This window comes from Euleptes europaea, chromosome 14 (genome assembly GCF_029931775.1).
Source record: "Euleptes europaea isolate rEulEur1 chromosome 14, rEulEur1.hap1, whole genome shotgun sequence".
Taxonomy (NCBI): domain Eukaryota; kingdom Metazoa; phylum Chordata; class Lepidosauria; order Squamata; family Sphaerodactylidae; genus Euleptes; species Euleptes europaea.
This window is the reverse complement of record NC_079325.1, coordinates 31,036,746-31,052,138: the sequence shown is the minus strand read 5'-3', so window position 1 is coordinate 31,052,138 and position 15,393 is coordinate 31,036,746. Positions and strand designations below refer to the sequence as shown.

At 45.6% G+C, this 15,393-nt stretch overlaps 1 protein-coding gene across 1 annotated transcript in view; it reads left to right on the top strand.

The window, feature by feature from the left end:
* KCNIP3 (potassium voltage-gated channel interacting protein 3) overlaps nt 1-15,393 on the top strand; it is a 106,492-nt gene that overhangs the window by 11,519 nt on the left and 79,580 nt on the right. The window lies entirely within an intron of this gene.

The following is a 15,393-nucleotide window of genomic DNA, read 5'->3' as shown; positions in this document are numbered from 1 at the left end:
CTCCTGCTTAGTACTTTTCATGCAGATATTGGCTGTTACCGCACTAGGTATTCCCAGCGATGTATTAAGAGTTTGAAACTGTTATAAAAAATACTGTTCGCACTTTGTTTGGCCCCTTTAGCTGTGAAGACGTCTTCCAACCATTTTTTAGCCGTGGCATCCAAAAACCCTTTTAAAGCGATGTTTTTAATAACATTTTCAAACTCTTAATACATCGCTGGGAATACCTAGTGCGGTAACAGCCATTATTTCACAGGGCTGTTAAAGCGGAGAGAGAGTGGGGTATTTTGGCTTTTCCCTTATTGCATTGCTTATGTCATTTCCTAGAGAAGTGTTTGAGGGAGTGCTGCTGCTTGCCAGTTTTGCTCAGTGAAAATTTACCCTACTCTTGAGCAACAGCCCCTCCCCCAGGTTGGGTTATGCTTCTCTTTGCCTTCTACTGTCCCTCTTGGTTTGCTCTCTCCTCTTTGCAGCCAGCGTTCTGTCATTCACAGGAATCTTTTTTTACACCGAGGAAGTCACAATGCATAGACTGTCCACAGGCTTTTCATAGCGGTGCCTCAGTCAGCCGTGATTTGGGACTGATTCATGGCTGAGTGTACATTGCTTAGTGTGGAGGTCCCCAAGTTTGTTCAGCCTGTGAGCGCTTCTGGATTCTGAGAGCAGATAGTAGACACTTCCATTAAATTGTTGCCAAGGTGGGGTGGCACAGCTATGGTTGCCAGCTCTGGGTTGGGAAATACCTGGAGATTTGGGTGGGTGGAGCCTGGGGAGGGCGGGGTTTGGGGAGGAGAGGGACTTCAGTGCCATAGAGTCCAGTTGCCAAGGAGGCCATTTTCTCCAGGTGAACTGATCTATATCGGCTGCAGATCAGTTGTAATAACAGGAGATGTCCAGCCACCATCTGGAGGTTGGCAGCCCTAGGCACAGCCAACTACAGAATGGCTGCCATGGGAGCTGGAGACAGTCACAAAATGTTCCAAGCCAAGCAGACTCCTGCAATGGAGGCAGCTGTTTCCCAACTGGTGTTCCCTGCAGGCACAAAGGTGATGCTCCCGGGGCCTTTCTAAAGCACTGTGGAAGTGGAGGCAAGCTAGGGCTGTCTATTTGCTTTGAGGAACTGATGCTCTGGTAAAGAAGCAAATGGGCTCCAGAAAACACAATGGTGGAAACCTTTCTGGGGATCACGGGCAGCATCTTGCAGCTGGATCTGCGAGCTTCTTTCTCTATGTTGAAATACTGTGGTATGAAAATTCTGCCTGTGGTGTTTGACGCAAGATTGATGCTTCACACATGCAGATCATCACCTGTGCGTTCAGTCAGCCAGTAGAGAAGTCTGCGCATGTGAATTTACTTTTAAGAATGTTCTAGTTTATTCCGACCAGAGCTCACTGTGTCCTGAAAAGCCTTCACAACTTTATTTGTACATTCCAGGCCCCAATTTTCCATTATAAATAATGCCCGAGGCAGTTTATGCTGCCAATTCACCAAGCAACAAACGAGCAAATACTGTGAGAATGTAAAAGTTGTAAGCATCATTTAGACCAGTGGTTCTCAACCTTTTTCCGACCGTGGCCCCCTTCCGACCTTGTTTCCTTCCTGTGGCCCCCCTGTCCTACAGGTAGAAAGTTAGCTATTCTTATTGGGAAACTGAAATTTACAAAAAAATACCCCACAAAAAGGGAATACAACACGCTACTAAACTACAATGTTCACATACAAGGGAGAACAAAGCCTCTACCACTATTGCACAAGATTACAGCGATACAAAAATCCATAGTTGCAAACGATGCATAGAAGTGCAATGAAGGAAGTCATGTGTTAGGTTTTCATGTACTTCTGTTTTCTTCACTTCTCACTTCCCTCTGTGGCCCCCTAGTCTCGATCTGTGGCCCCCCATTTATGCAATTTCCACCTGTGGCCCCCTTGGAATATTCTGGGGGGGGGGGGCGGGGGGCCATATGGCCCCAGGTTGAGAACCACTGATTTAGAAGAACCATCTAAAACACATCAGCAAATAGCAGCAAAAGTTAAAGCAAATTGTTTTTTTAAAAAATCCTTAGAATCAAGAGTTTTGCCTTCCAGTCTGAGACAGTTCTTACATATAGGACAACATGAAAAAATATGACCTACCACCCAAGGGGGTGGAATCCACTTCATTCCCCCCTAACTAACCCAAACCAATCTTGAAATATGCATATTCATAAGCTCAGTTATGTGGGAAGGGGACACCTTTTGTTTTTCCCAAGTCGCTAAATTTTGCTCAGTGGCTATTAAGGTCCATTTGAGAGAGATCACTAATGGTAATGTCAATATTGGTCACAATTAACTCTTAGGTCAATTTTAGCATGACGTTTTTTATTGCAACTATTTTATCATTTCCATGTATTTCTGTTAAGCTATGGAGATACTTTTAGATTTGATACCTACCCTTTTAAAATCTTTTTTTAAGATTGTAATTGTTAATATGTTCTGGAAAAGGCTGTAAATAAATAAATAATAATAAGATCAGTTCATAGTCTCCAAATAGTCAGTCCGGGTGCTAGCTCGTGCCTCAGACCACTGGATTCATGGCCTCATTTAAGAGGCTGCAGCCCCTGTTTCAAATCTCACCTCAACCACAAGCTTGCTAGGTGACCCGAGAAATGCCACTGAACTTCAGTGTAATCTTCCCCATCTTCACTGCAGGGATGATAATAGTATAGGCCTGCCTTCCAGGGTTGTTGTGAAAATGACTGTGATAATATATGTGGGGTGGCAAAAGAAAATCTGTAAGTGCTCGGTAGGATTACATCAGCCATGGAATCTCTCGTGGGTCATGAGCATCTTTTTTGACCTCATTGTCTCTCGACCTGCAAAATTAGCTAATGATGACTGACCACCCAGGGTGGTTGTGAGGACAAGTTAAATGGAAACTGTAGAGCACTTGGCACAACAAGAAGGCCAGTATAAGCAATTGTGAATTTCACCAAATCAAAGGGTGATGTGAATTTCCCTCTTTGGAGATTTCCTCCCACGACTCCCTTTCTCGCTTTGTGTTGCTCATGCGGCTCCTGTTTTGCTTCACATCGTTCTCCAAAGCTCCCTATTAACCTCTGACACCATCACTTCACTATCTCCTCCCAGCCCCTGCCAGCAGGCCAGCTTCAGAGACTGATGCCTTTCTTATCTCCAAGCACAGCTGCCAGCTGGAGCAGCTGCTCTGCCAACTGCCCTTCTGCCTGGAAGGACAACTTCTCTTTCAGAGCGGGGCAGAACGAACCTTTTCACACATGAGCTGTTGGTGGCAGACACCTGAAAGCCCCAAGTGTCAATGCAACAAATGACATGCTGGTCAATGAATGTATCAGTCAGGGGCACATGGAGCCCTCCCTTGAGTGAGCTCTCAGTGGGAATCACTCAGGCAGTGCTCCTAGTGGTATACGAGGTGGTCGTTTCATGAACCCAGATGAGGTAGTACCCATTTAGGCTGTTCCCCATTCCAGTTCAATGATGTTTTCTAGGACTGTACCACTCAGCCAAGGGAAGCTCCCTGGCAGATTTGGTACAAACCGGGGGAAGGGTCCAAGCTTTTTGGTGAAGGCAAAAGGCATTCATTGGGTTGGAACCAGCCAGGTTTGTCTTATCCAATGCCCCTCCATTCTGCAGCCCCTGTGGCATTTGTACGTGCATCTCCCATGATACTCAACGTAGCCTTCTTGAGTGGTCTAAGAAGACACCCCCTTTCTTTTTCACTGGCAGAAAAGTTGGTTGGATCCAGCCCTTTTGTTTGCTGCTCTTCCTCTTTGGGTTCATAATCCCACCAAATGTAACAAACAAAACTTTTAGTTTCCATTTTTCATTCATTTAGAAATGAATGCAGATCTATTCTGTGGTATTGCTATTCTTGCATTGCAAGGAGAACAAAACCATAGGCGATGTGACAAGTCTAGGCGAGTAACAGGTTAAGGGGGTCCACATAGGATGCCTTGCCAAAGGGCTCCCAAAGTCCTGGATCTGGCATAGGCTGGCTCTTTGTATGAGCAAGAAGGCTTGTGGGGAGGTTTTTGGGGACACACCACCCACCCCCACTCCCAAGGGCTAGATGAAGCCTCTAGATGAAGTGCATTGGTCCATGGTTCCTTCACATGCTCGATGACTTAAGAGAAGGCTGTACCAGTGGAAAAATGGGGCAATGCAAACAAGAGCAGGGGTGACTTTCAGTGACTGGGTTTGCCAGAACAGGTAGCAGGTGTGTTGTATGCCTCTCTTTACTGTTACCTGAACACATGAAGCTGCCTTACTCTGAATCAGACCCTTGGTCCAACAGCGTCAGTATTGTCTACTCAGACCGGCAGTGGCTCTCCAGGGTCTCAGGCAGAGTTCTTTCACATCACCTCCTTGCCTGGTCCCTTTAACTGGAGATGCTGGGGATTGAACCTGGGACCTTCTGCATACCAAGCAGATGCTCTGCCACTGAACCGCAGCTCCTCTCCTCCCCTGTAATGTGGTTGGTGATGTATAGAGGAGAATGGAGAAAGTTAGATTTGTTTTCCATCTCTCATTCTAGGTGGCCTGGCTGTCTATGATAGTGGGTACAGTATTTCTCTGTGTATCCCCCCCCCCAAAAAAAAATCTGGGCAAATTCTGCCTTTTTTTTTTTTTTTTTTTTTGCAGAGAAAGAAAACAGTTTGAACCGTGGAAACATTTACTGATTTTCAGGAGGAAAAACACAGAATCTTTCTTTAATCTGATACTATGCTTGATAATCTAGGTTCTGCACTTCACTTGGCGTTATCACTTTTCCTGAGATAACAATCCCTGAAGCTCATCAGCCTCTGAGGCTTTTGTTTTGTTTTGCTTTTGGCTTCTTTTAGCATCACTGCTGAATCCAAGGTGGAAATGAACTAAAAAGAAATCAATAACCTCTGGGCAAGATTAGAGAATTTTCTTTGACCTCAGGATAATTGATAGCGTAAATAATTAGAATTCAGATGTTTGGTTGTTTGAACATTCCTTGACTGAAATGGAATTGTGGTTGAGGCACTACCATCTTAAATTTATTTCAGAGGAGGAGAAAGTGGAAGACAGACAGGTACAATGGGAGAGAGAAAGATATACTGTAAAAAAAATAGAAGCGGATGCCAGGTTGTAGATTTGGGCATGTGGTCCCATCTCTGAAAAGGTTGAAGACCATTTAGGTAAACAATTGCAGAGATGCTGTCTCTGGCGGTGGAGTTCACAGTTCTGTGGAGAAACCCCTTGACCTGTGCATGACCCATAGTGTAAACCATTGCGCTAACAACAGCCTAGAATGCTTCGCAGACAGGTATATTCATCTCAAAATAACAACCCTTTGATTCTTCATTTTCTAAAAGCAAACCAACAGAACCACCCTCCCTCCGCTTCACACACAGCAAAACAATGTGAGCGTTGGAGAGCCTGAGAAAAACTGGGGTGGGGTGGGAATTAGAATTGACTTTTAAGAAGCTGGCCACGTTGCCAGCGCTAATAAAATGCACATTGCCTTGGCAGTCAATTCATGTTTGTGCCTCGTCTCACCAAAATGGACCGCTAGATGGATTCAAAGCAAGGCACAGCTTTTATTAATCTTAATGCAATCCCATGCATCAAAACATAGCATTGAATTCTTTTGTCCATTCTAATAATCCATTTGTTTTGAGTAGCTGCAGCTGCCTAGTGTAATGCAGCCCTTTCTGTCCCAAAGATTGCAGTCTTCTCTTGCAATGCAAGAGCTTACATTTGTTGGGTGGGGGGGCGGGGGGCAGGGACACAGCATCAGCAGCAGAGAATTAGGGAAACTCCGTCCTTCCTTGCGTGTGGGAACATGTAGATGTGTGAGCTCTGTCCATGGTCCTAATTATTATCACTAAACTAGAGGTCTATTGGGAAACTTCAGTTTTGCACAAGTTTTCAGCGTCAGGTGTTTGTCCCTCATTGACCATGCCTCTCCTATTACAACATCTGCTTACTTGGCATTTAATAATTTTTATGGGATCTTGGCAAGAGGGGACATATTAGTGGAGTGTAATAAGACTTTATGGGAGGATCCCTACGTTTTGAAACACAGGCCCACCTCTTTACTCAGGAGCAGGGGGGAGCTAAATGCTGCCACTACTTTTCCTCCCTGTGGTGCCTTTTGCACAGAGCTTTCACTCCACCTTTCCTCTCCAAATGTTTTTTTGTTCCCACATGGCATCATGCTCATTCTAAGCTTTAATGGCTTTTAAAAATTAACAGCCTCATAGCCAATGAGGTTAATCCGAGGCACGATTATTGCTAATTGAAAATTAACATCTAGACTGTGGCTCATAAGAACATAAGAAAAGCCCTGCTGGATCAGACCAAGGTCCATCAAGTCCAGCAGTCTATTCACACAGTGACCAACTAGGTGTCTCTAGGAAGCCACAAACAAGACAACTGCAGCAGCACCATTCTGCCTGCGTTCCACAGCACCTAATATAATAAGCATGCTCTTCTGATACTAGGGAGAATAGGTATACATCATGCCCAGCATCCATTTTAACTAGTAGCCATGGATAGCCCTCTCCTCCATGAACATGTCCACTCCCCTCTTTAAGCCTTCCAAGTTGGCAGCCATATCCTGGGGCAGGGAGTTCCACAACCTGCCCTCATGTGGAAGCAACCTGGGTTTCTTTGCTTTCAGCACTTCCTTTCCAGCATGGCTGACCTCTGCTCCCCCCCACCCCCCGGAGCGGTCTAGGCAGACCCTAAAGAAAGGAGTGGCAATTAAAAGGATAGGAGAGGCAGAGGGGACAGGTCATAACAGCCCAAGGGAGTCTATATACTGAACAAGACTTGGTTAAACCAACAATGATAACGTGGGCACAAACTTTGGGTCATGATATACATATGCATAAGTGGGAAAGACTTTGGTTAAAGGATATGAAATATATATATTCACAATCTATGAGAGAGAACATTTATAAAATGATGTATAGGTGGTATTTAACACCAAAGAAATTAGCCAAAATGTATGGTAATATGTCACCGAACTATTGGAAATGTCAAAAAGAAGTGGGTTCTTTTCATCATGTTTGGTGGCTATGTGAGAAGGCTAAGAATTACTGGGACATGATTTATAAGGAATTAAGGTTGATATTACAACAAAATATCCCTAAAACAACAGAAATGATGCTATTGAGTATAATACCTGATACTATAGTGAACCAGAGACCTTTTTTGATGTATGCTACTATTGCCGCCAGAATGGTATATGCTAGGAGATGGAAAATGACAGATATACCAAACAAATCGGAGTGGATTGAAAAAATGATGGAATTAGTAGAAATGGCAAAACTTACGGCATCAGTAAATCAAAAGGATGATAATGAATTTGCAAAAGATTGGGAGGCATGGATTAATTATTGTAGAGATGAACTTAAATGTGATATTAACAAATGTATTTTGATCTAATTCAGAAAGGATGTATTGGGCATGGATGGCTTTGTTATAATTGAATTAGAAAAACAATACAAAGAGGAAAAAATGTTAACTAAAAGATCAGAGGAGGGGGGAGGGGAAGTCAAAGAATTATACTTTTTAAAATGCGCAATGGAATGTATAATGATTATTTGGAAAAATAAAATAAAAATTTCATTAAAAAAAAAATAACAGCCCAAGGGAGATGGGTTAACAGTGTTTGATTCTTCCGTAAGTGGTAGAGAAAGTCAGCATATAAAAACCAACTCTTCTTCTTCCTCCTCCAGCAGAGCTGGCTCAGAAACCCTGTCCTCTGTTACCATGATCAGACCATCTCTGATTTTAAAGCCCTCACCAAATGCTCACCTGCACTGTGCTGCATTATTTGAGGGCTAAAATCCTGCTGGCTTAAAAATTCACAGATGAGCCCTGTGGGATGCAGATCTCTCAAGGGCGTTCTTCCCTGCCTTCTCCTTGTGTTGGAAAGGCAATGCGAAATTTCTCCTGCAGGACACCTGAGGAGTTGTGGCTACTTGCCCTGCTGCCCAAAGCATCAAATCAAGTGTCTGGCAAAGATCATGGCACTCTGACAATCTCGGGTTTTTTTAGCCTACAAGGCTGTGAAGGAAGCTTGAAATGTGTGGGCTACATCTGGCAAAACCTTTGAAACCTGACAGGGATAATGGGGAGACACTTTCCATTTATCACGCACTGGAGCTTTAGGGGTCCTTCACGCCCCATTTCCAATAACTATTCTTGTTTACTTCTAATGCCCAATTTCCACCTTCTCAACTCAATTCTGTGCAAAAAAAAGTCCAAAGTCCACAAACCTTGTATGCAAATTAGCAAACCTTAGCATCTTTTCACTTGTTTCATGTATCCCATGTTATGCTTTGGGTTTTTGTGGTGCATTAAAAATGTGGCAGTTAGCATTAGCCCCTTCACAGTTTGGTTTCTGTGTAACCCCCCCTTTTGCATTATATGTTACCTAACTGCACTTTTCTACTTGTGTTATGGAGCTCACTAGCAACTAATGCATTTATTTAGATATCAATACCCCACTTTTCTCCTCAATAGAGACCCAAAGTGGCTTACAACAACATTATGCCCCCTCCATCTTATCCTCACAACAACCCTGTGAGGTCAGTTAGGTTGACAGTAACTGGCTGAAGGTCACCCAGTAAGCTTCCATGACAGAGTGGGGATTTGAACCCAAGTCTCCCAAATCCAAGTATTCAAACCCTTCTGACACAGTCATACCCAACATATATATAGAGAAAAAATGCTCACTTACAGCATGTTCTGATAGTGAGGTAAGCTCAGAACAATGACTCATACAGAATAACATTATGCTGTGTCTTTGTCTCAGAAGTGTTGGTCACACTTAATATAGAGATGGAGCAGAAGTACCTGCCACCAGTGGAGGCTGGTAAGAAGGAAGAAGAAGAAGAGTAGGTTTTTATATGCCAACTTTCTCTACCACTTAAGGCAGAATCAAACCGGATTACAATCACCTTCCCTTCCCCTCCCCACAACAGACACCCTGTAAGGTAGGCGTTGCTGAGAGAGCGTGACTGGCCCAAGGTCACCCAGCTGGCTTCATGTGTAGGAGTGGGGAAACCAACCTGGTTCACCAGATTAGCCTCCCCTACACATGTGGAGGAGTGGGGAATCAAACATGGTTCTCCAGATCAGAGTCCACCACTCCAAACCACCACTCTTAACCACTACACCACGCTGGCCCAGGTCAGAGCACAAGGTCAGAGCACGAGATCATGCTGTTAGCCTTTGCTATGATTGAATGCTTTGGACACACAGACAGTGGTGGAAACTGGAAAATGCCGTCAAGTCGCCGCCGACTATGGTGCTGCCTCATGGGATTTTCAAGGTAAGAGATGTTCAGAGGTCGTTTGCCATTGCCTGTCTCTGGGCACACAGGAGCGTTTATTAAATGTACTGATTTCATGAGGCGAACAATCTGGGAATTGCTGCCCTACTGTTGACACCATCAAGGCCAATGGCTGTGTGAAGAAACTATGGGCATTTCTTGCTAAGCAAAAAGAAGAAGTTGTTTTTTATATGCCAACTTTCTCTACTACTTAAGGGAGAATCAAACCAACTTACGATCCCCCCACAACAGACATCCTGTGAGGTGGGTGGGGCTGAGAGAGCTCTAAGAGAGCTGTGACTAGCCCAAGGTCACGGAGCTGGCTTCATGTGGTGGAGTGGGGAAACCAACCCGGTTCTCCAGGTCAGAGTCCACCGCTCCAAACCACTGCTCTTAACCACTACACCACGCTGGCTCTCCCAACACTCAAGGCCACAATCTTTCTGTGGCCAGAATCTTCCTGCACTTTTGGAAGTCGTGTGACCCTGAGGAAGTCAATCCTACCCCACTGCCTGCTGTAAAGCATAGATGCTTTTATATATCTTATACTTGCTTCTGAGAGAACATAGGAACAGTCAATAGGACTATGTTAGAGTCTCCCTGGCCTGGGTTGATGGGTTTGTGCTCCTGGGCGGCTGCTGTCTGAAAGAGGTGTGCCAGCCAGAGCCAGTGAGCCCAGCACCTATAAATAATGAACAATCTGTGAATGCTGCAAGCAAAAAAGGAGACACTCTGAATTATTGATGTGTGAGGGGGAGAAGGAAGGGAATCCAGTGAAGAGGTAGTTTGAGCCAAGAGAGATGGGACATCTGTTCTTACTGTCTAGGGTCCTTAAGGCTGCCATCTCAACCTAGAGGCATAAGGCTCCTTCCTTATGTAAGTTGCATGTCTACAGGCAGAGCGATGGGCAGACTTGGTTAGTTTATTCAGTGGATTATATTGCAGAGGAAGACAATGTACAGTTTTCTCTGTACTTGGTTAGTTTATTCAGTGGATTATATTGCAGAGGAAGACAATGTACAGTTTTCTCTGTTTTGGTACCAGCTGATGTCCTGGTTTAAATCAACCTTCAAATGACATATTACAAACGGCCTACATTTGTAATATGCAGGAAACACTCCATCAGTTTGGAGAACAGTGATAAGCTAGTACTCTTGAACATGAAGTATACATTCCCCATGTTGATCAAACCATCTTTCAATTAATCCACAGTTTAAAATTTGAGAGAAATCTTTCCGAATAGCATTAGACCGAGGTAATGCTGGCTGGGAAGCTTGCAATCTTGATGGACACTGTGCTTTCCACTTTTGATGGGTTTCAACTGATCCTTGCTGTCTTGGTTAAGAGCCCAGGGGTTATACTGGAGCCAGCGTTCTCCTAGGTCATTTTTTCACGGAGGTTTGCAGCAGTTTCACTTTTGTTTTGCAATGCTGCTAATTTTTGATTTTTCATGACTGCTTCGAATTTGAGGAAAAAAACCCGCTTCATCCCCGCGTCAAGTCAAACCGGTTTGTTCCATTCTTTCTTTTTGCTACGTGGTTTTTGGCGCAGATGTCCATGAAAAACTCCCTGGAGTCGGATGTATTCTCCCTGCCTATGCAGGCAAATTTATCCTCCCTCCCCGTGACTCGCCACACACGCGAATTGTGATTGCACACAAGGGGAGTTTTGTGCTCCGACAAGTATCACATGCCGCCATTCCACCTCCGCAGAAGTCTTCCGGCCGGAGATGTGTGCGTTTCCTCTTCATAGGAGTGCCGGGCGGTGCATAGCTGCTGCAGATTGCGCTCTTTGTTCTTCGGAGAGCAAGTGCCATTACTTTGCTTGCGCGCGGGGGGGTATGTTTAGGGGATCACGCCCAGGGGACAGCCTCCCTCCAAGGCAGGACGGATTGGCATGCTGCGAAGGGAAGGGAGAGTGTTTATCTATTTATGCATGGGAGGTTTTGCCTTTGGTTTGCCACTCTTTAGATGTACATTTCACCATTCAAATTCTCAAAACTCTGCTTTGGGGGCTTATTGTTGAGTTTTGAGAATTTGGATGGGGAAAATGTGCATCCCATTCCTGAGAGTGGCAAATCCAAGGCAAAACTCCCTCCCGTCACCCTTCTGAGGAGGGGCGGCCAATCTGCTCTGGGTCTCCCTCCTCTCCCCGCCCCTATGCATCCTGTGCATCCCCAACCTGGTAAAAGAACAGAACAAAGGAACTATGGAAATCTTGGGAAAGTGTGCGGATCGGCATGCTGCAAAGGGAAGGGAAGGGAGAGTGTGCATCCAGAGAGCATCCAGAGAGCAGCAAATCCAAGGCAAAACTTTCCATACATTCGGTTGCATGAAAGTGGAGTCGAGCAGTTTGGTCTCCTGAGCACCACCAAGGCTCGCCCCCAAGGCTGCCAGCCCTCTTGGATGGAAGTTCCTGGCACTGGACAGCCAGAGCTGTACTTGGGGGGAGGCACAACGATGACCATCTGTCAAAGTCTTGGAAAGGGAGGGGGAGCATCACCAAGTATTGGGGTGGGGGGAAACGGGGAACATGGTAAATAGAAAAATTATATAAGGAAACCAGAGGGACTGGTGCTTGTTTTTCTGTGCTGGGGCTGTGTCCACAGAGGTGAACCGAACAAGGTAATCCGCTGGGTGGAGTTGGGGGCGGGCATAAACAATGAGCTTATCAGAAGGGGAGGGCTCCAGCAAAGGGGCAGACCAAACCATTGTAGAATACTGCCTGCTTTGTTCCCATGAAAAACCAAAACTACTTCGGGATTGACGGGGATGATCCGCAGCCATGAAAAAAAATTTAATCGTTTTTTTTTTTTTTTGCTCCACGGCAAGAGAGCAGCAAAATCGTCCATGAAAAGTTGGCCCTAGAGAAGCAAGTTAATGCAGCTGCGAAAAATGCTTTCCTCTGACTTAGTTTAGCCCAGAAGATGGCCCTCCTACCTTGACCTTATTGTGGGGGGGTCCTTGAATCCACGTGTACACTAAGCACTCTGCTGAGTTTCCTCTCCCCAAACTCTGCCCTCCGCAGGCATCACCCCCAAATTTCCAAGAATGCCCGAAGCCCAAGTTGGCAAACATATTGCTTATTGGTCTGCCCGGTAGTTCTTTCTTTTGGCCAGAGCTGGGAGCTGCTTCACGGGCTGGTTCCCTGCCAATGCACTGCCTGCCAGTCTGACAATGAATGTTTCCTTTAATGTGGTGCCTACTGTTGCATCAGCAACTTTCCAAGCAGCTGGAGAATGTGCATCTCTCCAAAAGAGCTTCCACTGTAAAAAGTGAGGCCCAGAAGTAAAGCCAGGAGTGAAGGGGGGAGGGGTAGTGAAGAGGTAAGAGTGGGGGGGAAAGAAAAGAAATTAGTCTAAGCAGGCTTCTCCCTTCCTTTTTTCAACAGTGTTACAGTTTATGGCGTGAGTTTTGTTTTCTAGCTCTCTTCCAAATTCCTGTTCCTGTTTTGTCATTTTGTTTCCTGGAATGGGGAAAAAGCAGAGTGGTTCATGGATGTGATGGTAATGTGCTACAGCATAACTGCTTAGTAAACTGGGCATCGGTAGTACTTTGTCAATAGTCTGTGGGGTATTCTTCACGGTGGATTTTGCTTCGGTTTCGAATCGGAGCAAATAATAAACTGATTTAAATAGCTTTTTCATGGCAGTGCAGATTCACCCCCCATCCCAATTTTTCACGGGAGAAACAGCGCACTTCTCTGCGCTGCTTACGTCTGCTGTCGCTCATGACTCACCGCTCCAAATCCGCCTAATCCCGCCCACTCTTCCCATGATCCTGTGTGTGTGTGTTTGGGGGGGGGCATCCCGAGAGCAGCAAATCCAAGCCAAAACTCCCGTCACCCTTCTGAAGAGGGGCAGCCAGTCTGCTCTGGGTCTCCCTCCAGCCGGTGTGATCCTATGTGTGTGTGTGTGTGGGGGGGGACCATGAGAGCAGCAAATCCAAGCCAAAACTCCCGTCACCCTTCTGAAGAGAGGCAGCCAGTCTGCTTGGGGTCTCCCTCCAGCCGGTGCGATCCTATGTGTGTGTGTGTGTTGGGGAGGGGCATCCTGAGAGCGGCAAATCCAAGCCAAAACCCCCATCACCCTTCTGAAGAGGGGCAGCCAGTCTGCTTTGGGTCTCCCTCCAGCCGGTGCGATCCTATGTGTGTGTGTGTTGGGGAGGGGCATCCTGAGAGCGGCAAATCCAAGCCAAAACCCCCATCACCCTTCTGAAGAGGGGCAGCCAGTCTGCTTTGGGTCTCCCTCCTGCCGGTGCGATGCTGTTAGAGTGGCAACTCCCCCAGCCAATCACCGTTCTTGGGGGAGGAGAAAGGAGACGTCCCGGGGAGCGAAGCAAACATTTCTTCATGGGCATCCGAGCAACAAAATGCTCTTTTACTGGAAAGTACGGCTCAGAAGTGGTTTGGATTGCCTCTCTTTTAAACCGGCTTATTTTGCTCAGTGCAGTGAATAACCAAAATTTGCCTCCGGCGCAAAACAGCGTCGAAACAGCAGCAAATATCCATGAAGAATACCCCTGTGATTCCCATGTTGCCTCTCTGGAGTTGTGGTCAGGGACAAAAGTGCAATAAGAATTTCCTGGCAAACGACCAGTTTACCAAATAGTTACATGCATTATTTAGTAAGATCATACTAGGTATACTGGGGGAGAGTGGAACGGCCACCCACCACCAATAAATGATTAATGACAAGTATTAATTCCAAATTCTCCTTGCTGTTTCTTGCAAACTTTTCTTCCCTGTTTGTTAAAAGTAAGGTGATCCATCCTTCATTCTCTGCTAATTTATTTGTGCCAAAATGCTGCTGGCTTAAAAAATAGCTCTTTGGTGGGGTGTACATTTCAGAAAGTTAGGGTTAGGCATATGCATCTTACCCACAAAGGTTCATTCACAGATTGGAAGAGGCCAGTTTGACCTGGTGGGTGTGGCAACCCATGGCTTCACCTATAATCTAATTCAAAGAGACCAATAAATGAAATGGAAAATGATGAAACATTTTGCAGTCTTAATAGCGCCATAGGATTTATGCTTTGTGCATAAACAAAGTAACATTTAGGGGGAAAGAAATCCAGATTTAAAGCAGATGCTTCACCCAAAAGAGAAAAGAAAAAGGCTATTAAAGTTGCTTTAGCTGAACACAAACCCACTTCAGAGGGCTGAATCATCCATTGCATCTCTGCAGCTAGGCGTGTTAGAATACAGGATATGTAAAAGTGGCAACAACACTGGCCTATTTTTAAAGTGGAGTACACAGGAGGGGAGAGAGGCACATGGCTGGTTTGCTTTGCATGTGGCACAGCTGGCATCTTTCATATTTCGACATAACAGAATTCAAGCCCGAACTGGATGGTATTGGGAATGGCTAAGTGGTTAGCCCAAAGGTTTTCCTCCCCTGGGGCATGAAATTATCCAGCCGCCCTGTCCTTTATAGTTAGGGTGATGTTTGAATGCTTGCCAGTTGTAAACACACAAAGGGTAGGAAAAGAAAAGAAGGGCTGGCCATTGTTAATCTGAGGGCATGACAGCAGTCACTTTGAAAAAGCTGGAGGGACAGAATCTGTCAGGCTGGCAGGTCAGAAATATCCTTGTGTGGAAAGAGAAGAAGAAGAGTTGATTTTTATACGCCGACTTTCTCTACCACTTAAGGGAGACTCAAACCGGCTTACAATCACCTTCCCTTCCCCTCCCCAGGACAGACACCCTATTTCCTAAAACAATGTTATTGGCAATTCAGATTCGTTTGTAATACGAAAGTGCCCGGTATTGAGAAATACCACTGAGCTCTGTCTCAATATTGTCTTCTCTGACTGGCAGCGGCTCTCCAGGGTCTCAGGCACCGAAAAGCCTTTCCCAACCCCTGCTATCCAAAATAATGTAGCTGAAAATACCAGGGACTGAATCTGTGACCTTCTGCATGTGCTGGACCACTGAGTCATGGCCCCTGCCTTTAAAGCCCTCTTCGTCAAGAGCACAGGGACACTTGTGAGCCCTTGACTCCTCCACCGCTTAAGCAACAACTGACTGGCCTGTCAAAATAGAACCTAGGGTTGCCAAGTCCC